Source organism: Trachemys scripta, chromosome 24 (assembly GCF_013100865.1).
Source record: "Trachemys scripta elegans isolate TJP31775 chromosome 24, CAS_Tse_1.0, whole genome shotgun sequence".
NCBI lineage: Eukaryota > Metazoa > Chordata > Testudines > Emydidae > Trachemys > Trachemys scripta.
This window is the reverse complement of record NC_048321.1, coordinates 11,220,997-11,230,917: the sequence shown is the minus strand read 5'-3', so window position 1 is coordinate 11,230,917 and position 9,921 is coordinate 11,220,997.

Here is a 9,921-nt window from a genome sequence, read left to right as displayed (position 1 = left end):
GATGCTGCGGCCTTTCCTTCTCCTATTGCCACACAAGCCAGGACTGAGCCCTCAGCTTTGCTTAAGCCCACGCAGGACCAACCTGTGAAAAGCCAGCCTGCAGGAATTCACTTAGTGGCAGCTGTGTAAAGGGCGCACCAGCCCGAGACCATCTGCTGTATGTACTATATTCTCTGAGCACTACGCTAGTTTTACCTGCCAATAGCCTCACAGTGCCTATGTGAAGCAGGGCCCTGCTATTAGCTCCATTTTACAGGCCGACAACTGAGGCCCAGTGGGTAAGTGACTTGCCCAAGGTCATGCAGAGTGTCTGTAGCAAAGCGGGAATTGAAACCACGTCTTTCACATGCTAGCATAATCTGGGCATATTTGATCTAATCAATTTCCTGCCAGGGCAGGGACCTCACGCATCAGCAGCTGTCACAGTTCAGGGCAACTGCGCCTGTATTCCCCATCTGTAGTCCAATGGGCAGCGTGATGGTCGATGAAATGTGGTGGTGACAAGTTAAAGGCAATCCGCCTTAGAAGGAGTAATTGGAACCGCTCATGGACACCTCTACTAAATAGTAAAATTAAGGCCCTATGTCATTTGCGATATTGTGGAAATTGCGAGTCCCCCCAATATTAGACTTCCGCTGCAATTATGTCAGCAGGGCAGCTGATAGCAGGAGCCCCCGGCCACCAGCCACCCAGACTCCCACTGTCAACCCTGGGAGTTAACGGCTGTAATCAGTTGCAGCACAATGTCTGGTTATCAAAAAAATTCGCAGGCCTAAGATAATACTGGAGTGTTTATATTGTCCCAGCAAATATTTCTTAAACCAATAGGTCTTCTCCGGCTTTTCCAAACGACTGCAGTGAATAAAGGGCCGTTGTTACTTTTCCACATCTTGTCCACAATTCAGCCGCGATTATTTGACAATCATCCCGCAATTCAAGTATGTTGTATTGATTAGATGGACCAAATGGGCCCAAAGTGTCAAAGGTGTTAACATGACCCTGAAACTGTCCAGCATTAAACAAGGTTTGGGGTTTGGTATAGAGAGATCTCAGCTTGCTTAGTACCATGGCAAGCACCCCATTAAACCTCCTTTTAACGCTTTATTAAAGATAGGGGCAAGAAAGAAAAAGAGTGGAGGAATCTGAAATTTAAAATGTTAAGTACAGTTTTTATTTTAGCAACATTTCTTGTTCCCATTCCCTGTTTCATTTTTAGAAGGAAAACCTGTGTTGACATTCTCTGATAGTATTAAAGCTGCTGCTAACCGTCCTTTGGGGGAAAAAGAGAAGTTAGTTGAGATGAGCTGGAGCTGTCGTTGTTCCTGGTGGTGTTAAAGGCTGATCCCATTTCCTAGAAGGCAAAACAAGATGACCGCACACAAATGTGGGAGGGGGAAAGAACAGCAAAGATAGAAAATGCAGCTTCTGCCTTTGGTGTTGAGGCTCACATGCAACTCACAGCTGGCAAAACACCGACACAGTACATGGGCTGGGAGACATTGGGAACTTTCACTCTCTTTCACACTACCAGGAGAAGGGATGTTCCATTAAACTGAAAGGCAACTCACTTAAAGCTGATGAAAGGAAATGCTTTTTGATGCAATGCATGGTTCACCTGTGGAACTCCTTGCCACAAGATATTGCGACCAAGAGTTTAACAGGATTAATAAATAGATTAGACATGTATATGGATAAAGAGAATATCCACTGTTACATTAGACTAGATAATCTTTTAGAAAGGATATATACCCTCATGCTTCAGGGCATAAACTTACCTCTAATGCTAGAGATTAGGAAAGAATGTTCGCTTGGGTCAAGCTATTCCATAACGGTCCACTTGGGGGTACCTTGCACCTTCCTCTGAAGCACCGGGGTAGCAAAGCTTTCTCTTCGTGCGGAGATGTCAGAGCAAATGGCTAAAGTGCAAACCAAGCTCGTGGAAAGGATGAAGTTCCCAGAACGAACTGTAGCCCAGCCCACGCTTCAGGGAATCCAGTCGTTGCCACGGAAAGGTATTTATAAAAAGACATTCCCCAGCCACGGATCTGACTGAGAAGGAAACAACAATAAACTCGGATGTGACGCAACGGGCAGGCTGCATTTGTCAGGCGCGGCTGCTTACCCCGGCTGGCCCAGCTGTGCCTCAGAGGAGAATTTTAGCCGTGGAGCTAGCAGGGAGGGGAACTGCAGCTGAAGAAAAAACAACAAGGAGTCCTTGTGGCCCCGTAGAGACTAACAAATATATTTGGGCATAAGCTTTCGTGGGCTAGAACCCACTTCATCAGAGGCACGGAGTGGAAAATACAGTAGCAGGTACATATGTATATGTAACAGAGGGGAGTTGCCTTACCAAGTAGGGGGTCAGTCTAAAGAAACTCAGAAAGTCAGCGGAAGAAACTCTGTGACTGTCGATCCTGGAAACCCCCGTGCCAGGAGTAAGCTAGCACTGCTCCACTGAAGTCGGTGGAGTCACACTGGTTTATATCAGCGGCCAGGCTGACCCTCAGTAAACCCTGTATTGTAAGCGGTGGCACTTTTCTTCTACAGAGGGGTCACGTGAGAGTCGGGTGGTGGGGGGTATAAGCAGGGGCGGCTCTATGTTTTTTGCTGCCCCAAGCACGGCAGGCAGGCGGCTTTCAGTGGCATGCCTGCGGGTGGTTCGCCAGTGCCACGCCATTGGCGTACCCGCCCCTGAATTGCCGCTGAAGCCGCGGGACCGGCGGACCTCCCGCAGGCATGTCGCCCAAAGCCGCCTGCCTGCTGCCCTCACAGCGACCGGCAGGCTGCCCCCCGCGGCTTGCCGCCCCAGGCACGCGCTTGCCTGGAGCCGCCCCTGGGTATAATTATATGTTCTCAACTCCATTTATGGGACTGATCCAATTTTGCCAGTCATTCGCTTGCAGGATGTTACTGGACCTTGACATCGTCTCCTGGGCCTGCAAACTAGCGTAGCCTGTTGTGTGCGATGTTGCTGTAGCTCTGTTGGGCCCTGGGAGCTTAAATTCATAACTTCACTAGCCACTAAAAAGACACTGGAGTTATGGCTTCTGACAATAATCTGTAGTCCACTAACCCCCCTTTGTCCTGTGGCTGCAGAGGGGTTAATGGCCCATTTCACCTCGAAGGGTCTTTTGCAACATGTTAACTCCTGACTCTAAACAATCTGTGCCACCTTGTAGGTAGCGGTGATACTCCGAGCACCTTTCCCAGACCCGAGAAGAGCTGTGTGTCACTTGAGAGCTTGCATCTTGCACCACCGAAGTTGATCCAATCAAAGATAGGACCTTGCCCGCCTTTTGTCCCTAACACGTCGTCGTAAGCACTTGGGGGCATGGACTGGCTATTTGTTCTGTGTTCGTACAGCACCTGACACATTGGGGTCTTGGCGCTGATGTGTTACCGCCGCAGAGATGATTAATCATCGTAACGGCACCGTGACAGCATGAGGGGATGAGGTTTTTATGCCGTTTTGACTCTCTAAAGGAAGACAGGGCAGAGACTCTATGAAGTCCACCATGGACCTTGCCATTGTGATGAATTTGAATCCAGCCATCGCAGGGCACAATAGCTGTGAAGCGAGCACAGCGCCGGCTTTGGCATGGGTAGTGCCAGCCCAGCACGGATCCTGGGCACATACACTGCTTCCTGACCTGCTCTGAAGCCCACCCTGCTCTGTCTTCACTGCTATCGTAACCCGCGCTAGCTGGTTCAGGCTAACCCGTGCACAGCTTTGGCTGTATGGATGTACCCTCAGCGTTTAGCCGTTCCATGCTGTTGTTCTTTTCACTCTGTACCTCCAGGAGTGGGGCCGGGTGACTCGAGTTGAGACCCAGGAAGCCACATGCCCCAGGGTGAAACTTCATTGTCCCCTAGAGCCCAACCTGGGCTTCTGAGAAGGCCGGGTAAGAAAGTTTCCCGTGGCTATTCCACGAGGCAGTCCAGAGTGTAAAAGCCAAGCTAAAGGATTCCCCTTCTTCTGCACTTAGGAAGGTCCTTCCTCCGCTCCCCCCCATTAACAATTTGGGCAGTAGGGAAGCTGCCGCCAGTGTTTGTCCTGTTTTCTGCAAGCCCAGCTCCTGGATGAAGGTGGTTTCCTGAGAATCTCGGCTTTCATTTAAAATAAAAGGATCTAGCCCCCTGTGGTGGCAGAGGAAGGCTTGAAAGCGAGAGCCCTAAAGCTGAAAAACACAGAAGGCAAACTAAAAAAAACCTCAAAACTGAGTATTAAAAAACAACAAACCCTTGTGATTCGCAAAGCAGGAGTTCTGGGTGGCCTGTCTCATGATTTCTGAATGTGGGGGATTGGCAACACCAGTGCCCCCATCTAACAGGTTTTCTTCCCCCTCCCAGCCAGATAAGTGCGCTGAGAACTCAAATGCAGAAATGAGCGAGAGAGGAAGCTGGCAGTTAAATGGGGAGGGGTTTCCCGCCCACCAGATTGCACCACATCACAGCCGTCACCAACCATTGGCACAGTACAATGGTGAATCAAGCCCCTGGGGTGCAAGCCGGGGGAGGATCAGGCCCCTTGATTTGCAGCGGGGTCTTTATTAGCTGAAGCTCTTGGGGTGATAGATTCTCAGTTACACTAAGCCCCTTTACTCCACTCCGAGCATAAATTACAGCGACCCCCAGAGCCTTGGCATAACTGGGAAAAAAGCCCCACATCTTTATGAGCAGATCGGTAATTTCAGGCCTGACTGAGAAGTGCATTTTTATTGGTAAACAGGAGTCAACACAATGAGCAAACCATCACACTATTGGCTGGATCTCAGCCGTGATGCTTCATGCCCATAAGGAGGAGATGTTGGGAGATGATCACCTTCTGCCTGCAGATGGGAAATGCCTCGGCATCGTCTCTTGCTGCTTGCAATCTACAGTGGCTTTTTAAAAAGCCACAGTAATGAATTCTGCAGCAGCAGCTCTTCGCGTTAGCAGACCTGAAGTTCAGGAAACTTACAGCAAGGGTTGGTGGCATTTGGATGCAGTTGGTGTTATATCTTCTGTATCCTCGTCAGCAACAAATCTTCCCTTTGCATGCATTCCCGTCACTCCAGTCTGCATTCAAAGGCAGCGTGTGGTCCTTATTTTAGAATATTGGTCATGCTGAAGAGGAGTCCAAAGAACATGAAGATGCATGTTGCCTTCAGCGCTTGGAAAATGGATGCCGGGGAGCCACTTTCTGTTGAAACAGACACACACACAATGAACATTTGCCTCTGCAGTGAGTATCTCTAGGTCTCTGGGGTTATTTTCTGCCTACGAAAGCGGCTATTCGCTCCTGCCTATCCCCATTCCCTCTTGCTCTGAATATAACTTGTTCTTTGCTTTGCGGTAATGCCCAGGACCCCGTGGTGCAAGGCGCTGTACAAACACCAAACAAGACGACAGTCTGTGCCCCAAACAGCTCACAACCTGGTGCAGGCATTTACACCAGCGCAACGGGATATAAAATGCTACTAAATGAGAAAGGGATTTTTGGGACCTCCTGAGGCCCCACTGGTGTAAGTGACGGGGCAAGAGGCAGGGCACTGGAGAAGCAGACCACCGTCTCTCTCACCAGGCTAGACAGACTACACTAGAAAAGCTTTGCTGTGACAGCTCTACTGGTATAACTAGTCCAGCAGAGCCACCTATTGAGGACAATTTATAGCAGCACAAGGAGATGTTTGTCAGTATAGTTAAGCCTCCTCCCTGAACGACACAAGCTAGATCAGCAAAAAGGACTCGTTTGTCGGCACAGCTGGGGAGTTTGGCTGGCCCAGCTCTGTCAGTGAGGGGCATGGACCAGCACCTCTGTGCCAACAAAACTTTGTAAGGAAGACCTGGCCCATGCCCACAGGTCAGGGTTTGAAAGGCTTGGGCCACAGCCCTATAAGGATAGGGGCCTGCATCTAGGATTAAGTGGGGCCAAGGCACGCGGCGGGCTCTCTGCACAGAGGTGAATTTCATGCAGCGGGATCGTAACCCACGCAGCTCTGCCATGGCCACGCTGACCCCAGGACCCCATGCCTTTCAGGTTGATCCTAGAGATGCTTCGATAGGAAGTTACCACAGTAGTCTTTTATGGAGATCGTTTTTGAGCCCTGGCTGACGGGGTTCCTCGCCAGGCAGGTGTGCACCATGTCTTTAGCTCTTGGCCGGCTCAAGATGCGCAGGGTGGGTCCTTCCTTGATCTGGATGATCCTCCTGCGGGTGTATGTCCAGAGGAAGGTGGCGCTTTCCGCTCCCTCGGCGACAGAGCAGTTTAGCAGGAGGTTGCAGGTTCCATTCAGGATGGCAACGGCAACATCTGGGACCGGGATTTTCTCTGCATGTCAGAGGGAATACGAAATGGGAAAGGGAGCAGTGAGAATCCCCTGCGCTGCCTGCACGTAGCTTTGAGCCCCTCTGTGCAATCCCAGGTTTCCAGCCCTCTCATCTCTTTCCATAGCATAGATGCAGGATTATTCTGGAAGAACACCTCTGGCTGGGGTCCTCTGCAGGACTGAACCCATCCTTCGGCATCTAAAAGCCTAAGTTACATGAACTAAAGGGCTAGGATATAGCCACTAACAGGAGACAGTGAATTACTCTTTGTTAATGGAGGTCACACATTGGGCTGATTAGAAAATGTGTGTGAGGGGGGGAGGAGGTTTCTACATGGAATATTCTAAGGTTTTGATAAAAATTAAAAACTGAAATATTTCAATTCTGAAATACAGTTGTGGTGCCTCATGGGAGTTGTAGTTCAGGTGTCCCCTGTCCCCATTCTTCTCTACAGGCCAGGCTTCCTAGTCAGACAACATTTCCCATGATGCATCATGTCTCAGTGAAGGGAGGGCGTGCAAGTTGGTAGTGCATCATGGGAGACAGAGTCTGGCCAGAGAGACCAGCCTGTGGAGGAGAACAAGGCAGTGAGGCCATCAAACTACAGCTCCCATGAGGCACCATGGCAGGACAGCCGAATCAAAATACTTGTGTTTTCAGGTGAAAACCAAAAAATGTTCCGTTTTTGGGTGGTGAGTTTTCCAACAGATACTTTAGGCAAATAAAATCCATTTATTCAACCACCCAGTTTTCCCTCAAAAAACAGTTTGCACAGAAATTTTTCACCCAGCCGCCCCATGGCCAGGAACGTTTGCCCTGAGATTCAAAGGTCCACGCAGTGGAGACCCACATATGCAGCATGTAACCACGCCCCAAGTGGGCGTTGGTGATCCTGCTGTCATGGGATTTTTGCCCTTGATTTCAATAGGAGGGGTAAGCCCGTAATTTGTCAAGCTCTTTCAAGATGACAAGCGTTACACGTGGACGTGTCTAAGGGGCTAGATGTTATGTACAAATATTTTTATGGGGAATCTTGTTAAAATATATATATTTATGTGGAAATAAACACCTACCCACAGGGCAGTTATAGCCACACTTGAGCTGCAGAAGACGAGAAATTAGCATGCGCCCCTCATTAAAACTGAGCGCTGGAATGCCATGCACTCATTAAAGAGCTTCAAAGGAGCTGACTAGCTCCCTGTTGATCCTTGGAGGAAACTGGCCTGAGGGGTCTTTGTTTAAGGAAAGCTCTTGAAACAGACACAATTTGAATTTAAAAGAGACGGGAGTTTGATTTTCCTCTCCCTTGCTCTGGTCTGATTTCCAGAGATGGACCAATAGCTCAACCGTCAGCAGGTGGAAACGGCCCCCCAGCAGCCCACCCCCACACTCACTGTATACGCGCAGCAGGTATTCCGTCACGGTGGTGGTGAACTCCGTGTTTATCTGCGCTCTGTATATGCCCCTGTCCAGCACGCTCAGGTTGCTAATCACCAGAGAATAGGTATGGTCCAAGACCCTCAACCGCCCTATGTAGCGTTTATCCAGCACTTTAACTGCGGCTGGTTTCCCTTTCCTGGGGGTAAACGTGGCGAGGGTTGTGACCGAATTCCAGACGATCGTCTCCACGGGTACCCACGGGGGAACTTTGAAAGGGAAAACGACCGACCCTCCCACCATCCCAGTCAGCTGGATCGCCTGGGATTTGGTGGTGCGTGCATCTAGAAACACAGAAAGAAAGAGAGAAGTTAGGAGACTGATGGAGCTGAGTTCTTCAAAGTGAGATTGATTTCTGAGTCTGATGAGATATTTCATGCAGATCGATATTATCTATCCATCTGGCCATCCATCCCAATGCACACCTCTCTATCCACATACATGTACCTCCACCTATCTACAGACTGAGTGAAACTGGGAGTTTCCATTCGCTGGGAAGCTACAATATTTCAACATTCATTTTCATTTATTCATTCTCCCTCTCCCATAATGTACTGAGAGTCATGTGACTCCCATGATGCATCACACATCTTGGTAAGAGGGGAGCCTGTATTGCTTTATGGGACATGTAGTCCTCCAGGGAGCCCGGCCCAGAGGTGAGAATGGAGGCCCAAACTACAACTCCCATGAGGCAATGGACTGACAGGGAAATGCTATTTTAATATTTTGTTGAACTGTTTTGAAAATAAACATTTTGGGTCAATTCAACAGAACAAAATATTCTGATTTGGGTCAAAATGACCAGAATTTTTTTTTCTTCAATTTTCAATTGGAAAAGTTTTGAAAGTTTTCAACAAAATTAAAGAATTCCCACAGAAAGTTTCGATTTTGCAAACATTGTTTCTTCATTCCAATGGAAAATTCTCAACCAGCTCCACACACACACACACACACACACACACACACACTTTACCTGTGAGGATGAGGCACGTGAGCAGACAACATAGTCCCAGGATCACCATCCTAATACCAAACCAGTAGCTTCTCCAGTAGGACATTCCCGGAGAGTCCTAGGAGGAAAAGACATCTCAGGAGGGGCCGCTCTGTGGGGAAAGAGGAAAGCGAGGTGAGCATTTGGGAGCCGAACTGTTCACAAAAGAAGGCTGGAGGGTCGGATTTCCACAAGAGCTCAGCAGCACCCAAATGAAGTGGGCCAAAGTGGGAGCTGCTGGGTGCTCTTGGAGAAGTCTGGTATTCACGTGCACAAGGCTGCATTTGGTCTTCTAATCGTGACCCTAATACCCTGAGCTCTGACCAGGGGCCCAGGCTGAGTGTGTCTGTAATGGGGGCTGGTAGCTGTGACTTATCAAGACATGGGAGGTCATGGAAGGACTTCACAGACTTTTCTGATCCAGCCTCTTCCAGCTATGTCAGTCCCAGTGTCTGATTCTCCTCTCATTCACCCCAGCATAAATCCAGAGGAACTCAATTAAAGCCAATTGCATTACTTCTCTCGGGGCAGAATGTCTCACTTTTACCACCTGTGCCTCATTTTTCTAAACTAACGAGGAAGATGACACATAAAACCAAGGTCCCTTGGAGTCATTAGAAACCCAGTGGCCATTTTTGTAAGGTTTTAGCCCTGCTGCCAAAGTCCAACAGGGGTGAGTTGCTGGGATGGGACCGACTGTTATGGACCAGGCCATAAGTGACCTGGCCTAGGAGTGGGAGCAGCTGTCAGGTCTAGTGGGCAGAGCAGGCATCCAGGTTGGGGAACAAAGCCAAGGGTCAGTATCAAAAACAACTACCAGAGTCAGAGCCAAGGTCAGATACCAAATGGCAGAACCAAGGGTCAAGACAAGCAGGGTCAGAAGTTGGAGGCCGGGGTCGGCGCCAGGCCTGGTAACTGGAGGCGAGGCATAAGGGCAGGAAATGGAGGAGAGACAAGGGCTGGAAACAAGAGAGAAGGCAAAAGCAAGGTGTGGAGCAGGAAGCAGGTTGGGTGTAGCCACAACAGGAAGCCACATTGTTGCTCAGACAAACGTCCTGTTCTTCCTTCTGGCTTAAATAGTGTGGTTGGACCAGTCAGTGGAGTCGGGCGATCCTCCAATCAGGGCTCTCGTGGGTGGAGTCTTGGCTGAGTCTCGTCCTACCAGCTTGTGGGCACTCCAGGTT